Source organism: Tenrec ecaudatus, chromosome 16 (genome assembly GCF_050624435.1).
Source record: "Tenrec ecaudatus isolate mTenEca1 chromosome 16, mTenEca1.hap1, whole genome shotgun sequence".
In the NCBI taxonomy this organism is placed as follows: domain Eukaryota; kingdom Metazoa; phylum Chordata; class Mammalia; order Afrosoricida; family Tenrecidae; genus Tenrec; species Tenrec ecaudatus.
Window position 1 is genome coordinate 7,437,711 of NC_134545.1, and position 5,079 is coordinate 7,442,789.

The window sequence follows — 5,079 nt, forward strand, 5'->3', positions numbered from 1 at the left end:
TGCTTTTGGCACAGGCTCACCAGTCTAGTGTTTTCTTTGGTCTCCACATTTTTTCTGACTAATTCAAGTTAACAAAAGGTAAATGCTTTAAAACAAGTTGCAGCAGAGCTGCCTGACCGCAAGGCAGGGCAAAATTCTTTCAGGTCTCAAGAACTCCCTCACAGGATGTCAGTGAAGAGTGAACAAAAGAGGAACTACCCGCAGGTCCTGAGGTCACTGATGTAAACAAGTTTACAACACAGAATGTTAGAAACCGAAGTGGGGGTGGGGGAGGAAAGCAGAGAGCAGTATGGCTCAGAGACACCCTGAGACTGCTCACTTCCATCTTTTGAAGCACCTTCTATACAGAAAAATGAATTCCTTTCTTCTTATAACATCGATGTGTTCAAAGTAACATTAACATTGAAGTGCTTGGATGTAACAAATCATTCTTTTGAGCACTCCCAAAATGAAAGTGCAATGTGAATGTGCCCTTACAAGATGATTGGATTTATTAAGTCAACTGGTAAGACCACAATACTACTACTACTACTACTACTGATAGTACCACACATTTTAGAGAACGGCTAAGAACAAAAATGACAACAGTGGTAATTAGATACCATACAAAGTATGTGCTAGTACAGGGAGCAACTGGAACTCACACATTGCTGAACAATGCAAAATGGGGAAATCACTTTGGAAAACAGTTTGGCGGTTTATTAGAAGGTAAAACATACACTCACCATACAGTCCAGAAAGTTCACTCCTTAAGTATGTACCCAAGAGAAATGAAATCATTGTTCTCATAAAACCTGTATGTGGATGTTTATAGTGGCTTTATTTGTAATTGCCTCAACCTAGGACTTCCTTTAGGTAGTGAATAGATACACAAATTGTAGTATCTCTATCATGAAAGGTGCGATGTAGCACCGATGAAAAATACAACTTTCTCAAAAAAAAAAAATCTTACCATAGTGAATGAAGGGGGAAGTGCAGAGTGGAGACTCAAAAGCCCATTTGTCGGCCACTGGAGGCGCCCTCACAGAGGGGTTTAGAAGAGGAGATGGGTCAGTCAGGGTACGATGTAGCACCAATGAAGAATACAGCTTTCCCCCAGATCCTGGATGCTTCCTCCCCCCCAACTACCATGATCCGAATTCTACCTTGCAAGTCTGGATAGAGCAGAGGTTGTACACTGGTGCATATAGGAGCTGGAGGCACAGGGAATCCAGGGTGGATGATACCTTCAGAACCAGGGGTGTGAGGGGCGATACTGGGAGAGTAGAGGGTGAGTGGTTTGGAAAGGGGGAACTGATTACAGGGATCTAAATGTGACCTCCTCCCTGGGGGACGGACAACAGAGAAGGGGATGAAGGGAGACACCGGATAGGGCAAGATATGACAAAATAATAATCTATAAATTATCAAGGGCTCATGAGGGAGGGGGGAGCGGGGAAGGAGGGGGAGAAAAAAGAGGACCTGATGAGAAGGGCATAAGTGGAGAGCAAATGCTTTGAAAATGATTAGGGCAAAGAATGTACAGATGTGCTTTATACAATTGATGTATGTATATGTATGGATTGTGCTAAGAGTTGTATGGGCCCCTAATAAAATGTTTAAAAAGAAAATTTAAAAGCAGAAAAAAATTACAACTTTCCTCTAGTTCCTAAATGCTTCCCTTCCCGCCCCCCACTATCATGATCTGAATTCTACCTTGCAAGTCTGGCTAGACCAGAGGATGTACACTGGTACAGATAGGAACTGGAAACACAGGGAATCCAAGGCGGATGATACCTTCAGGACCAGCGGTGTGAGTGGCGATACTGGGAGGGTAGAGGGAGAGTGGGTAGGAAAGAGGGAACCGATTACAAGGATCTACATGTGACCTCTTCCCTGGGGGACGGACAACAGAAAAGTGGGTGAAGAGAGATGTTGGATAGGGAAAGATATGACAAAATAATAATTTATAAATTATCAATGGCTCATGAGGAAGGTAGGAGCAGGGAGGGATGGGAAAAAATGAGGACCTGATGCCAAGGGCTTAAGTGGAGTGCAAATGTTTTGAAAATGATGAAGGCAATGAATGTATAGATGTGCTTTACACAACTGATGTATGTATGGATTGTGATAAGAGTAAGCCCCTAATAAAAAGATTAAAACAAAAAAACTGTCAACAATAAAATGGAATGAACTGTCAATATATAAGCATTCACATATGACTGTAGCAAAAATAACAATATATTCATCTCAGACTACACCAAAGAATGTGATGAGTGCTTAACATTGCCTTGTAAAGCAAGCCTTAACTCCCCCTGCCCCAGCTACTCCTAAAGGAATCCTAGTGGCACAGTGGGTTAAGTATTGGGTGGCTACATTTGGTCAGCAGTTCAGGCCTACTAGCTGCTCCACGGAAAAAGGTAGAAGCCAACTGCTTCCATGTGGATTTATAGGCTTGGGAACCTGTGGCTGTCGCTCTGGTGGATTTTAGCTACTCCTATGTCTTCGCTTTTTCAGGCTCTTCATATGCAGCAGTTTCTAAGCAGAGAATTCCAAGCTGAACTATCTTGACTGCTCCTAAAGCAGTTGGCACAGGCTGTAAAGAATGGACAATGCTAATAATCCTAAAGAAATAGATGGGGGAAAAAAAGAAATAGATGGATATCTTAAATCACAAATATGTACGACTCTCCTAGATCAGCAGTTCTCAACCTGTGGGTCGCGACCCCTTTGGGGGTGTTGAACGACCCTTTCACAGGGGTCGCCCGATTCAAAACAGTAGTGAAATAACAGTGATGAAGTAGCAACGAAAATAATTGTATGGTTGGGAGGGTCAGCACAACATGAGGAACTGCATTAAAGGTATTAGGAAGGTTGAGAACCACTGTCCTAGATGCTGTAAAGAAACAAAGCAAACAACCCACTGTCATCAAGTTGATGCTGACTCATAGCGACCCTATGGGGCAGGGTAGAACTCCATGTAGGATTTCTGAGGTTATATTTACAGAAGCAAACTTAGTAACTTTCTCCCACAGAGCAGCTGGTGGGTTTGAATTACCAATCTTTTGGTTAGGAGCCTGTTTTGTGGGACAAAACAGGGGGAAAAAATATCAGCCTGAATAAGATAACCTGCTAAGGGCAGGCAGAAGAGAGAGAGAATGATCCTCTAGGTTCAAAGATTTCAAAAGCTTGACTCACCTGCCAGAAACCAGCCACCTATGAAAGGAAAGGTCCGGTTTTCCTAAGGTTGGCAAAAGAGGATGTGACAGAGTAGATGCAACCCTTATTCCAACTTTGTAATATGTCATCATCTAGGATGTCATTGGTCATCCACTAAGTGAGATGGGACAAGGGGAGGTGAGATTATTTCTCAAAGCGGGAGTTATGGTCTTGATAGATTTGAGGAGGCGCTCAGAGATGTTATCACCATAAAGACAAAAATGTTAAAGCCAAAGGGCACTTTAACGACTCACTCTCTCACTCACCCTCTCACTCATTCTCACTCACTCACTCACTCACTGTCTCACTCACCCTCTTACTCACTCTCTCACTCACACACTCACCCTCTCACTAACTCCCTAATTCACTCACTCACCCTCCCACTAACTCCCTAACTCACTCATTCACTCTAAAAAAAAAAAAAACACAAAAAACAAAGGGCACTTTATCAACATTTAATCCTGAGATTTCAAAACAGAAAGTAGGGTTGAATGGTTTACATATGTTAACCCTTCTGTGACCCAGAGCACATACAGTGCTCACTTACATTGTCCACCTCTCAGGTTTAGTGGGCGCCTTCCATCCCACTGTAAGTGTGTGTTGCCTCTTGGTGGGAGATCTGTATAGTTATATGAATCTGAAGAAACAGGCCTCATCCCACCCCTTGCACCCAAGACCCATAGGGTATCTCTGTCCTACTAATTATATAAAAATCCATATTCCTATATAATTTTTCATTTCATTCAAAATGCCTGCCATTACTGAAGATATAGGGTTTCAACAAAAACCATAGGCAAAATTTAAAAAATCAAGACAGAAAATGACTTGGTCTTTAGAAGTTTAAGGAATAAACACAAAACATGAAATCCTGGGGGAAAAGTTTCTTTTTTATAAGTCCTGGATTTAGAAGTTATGAGATTCAACCTTGGAAAACATAGTTTTTGGGTTTTTTTTAAAGGGAAGTTTTCATCCGTATTAAAAGTGAATTTCAGATGCTAAAGCAATCCGTTGAAGAAAAAAATTTTTTTAATTTCTGTTACACATTTGAGAGATCCAACTACATTTCTATACACTTTCTCTGAAATGCTACAGAAAGATGCTAAAGATGTTACTTGGTACCTTGGAGGGCTTAGGTTTGCGGAATATATTTAATAAACTAGGTATCTGCCGTTTCGGCATTTTTCTGAATTGGCAAATACGTTTCTTGTAAATACCAGGGTATGTTTTAGTATTTTGACGCCTGCTTCTGAACTGTAAGAATATTAAGCGTTCAACGTATAATCGGGTTCCCTTGGTAAATAAGCCAGTTTAGAATGCAAAGATTTCAGTTTTGTGGTCACCATATCACTTTGCAGAATTAAAGTAGATTTGCTTTGTTTCTTCCTGTGAGATTTAAAAATTATTCTACCTAAATTTTTGTCAATGTTTTTTGTCAGTTGGGAAAGTTAAGCGTTGGACTGCTCCCCTTACCACATCCCGCTAGAAGTGACTTGGCGACCTCCCAGGATGCAAACATCAAAATAAGCAAAGCCAAGATCGAGGGAGTCCCGAACAGACTTGAGTCGAAGGATGGTCGTGCAGCACTCGCGTTTTTCCACAGGACTCCGAGGACGTAGTATTGGCAGCCGTTCTCAACGTCGCGTATCCTCCCCGGATACGTCAGGACGTTGTTAGGAATCCTGATTCCCGGGCTCTACGTCAAACCTGTGGGAGTCAAGGTCGCCTAGGGTGGAACCCGGCAATCTGCATACCAGAGCAGCCTTGGGGTTGGAGACGGGCGGCCGGGATTTCCACGCCCCCTGGTTCCCGCCGTCTCGCGTGGCTTCGCGCACTCCTTCCCGTGATGCGCCGCGCCCGGCTGCCCGGTTGCCAGGCAACGCG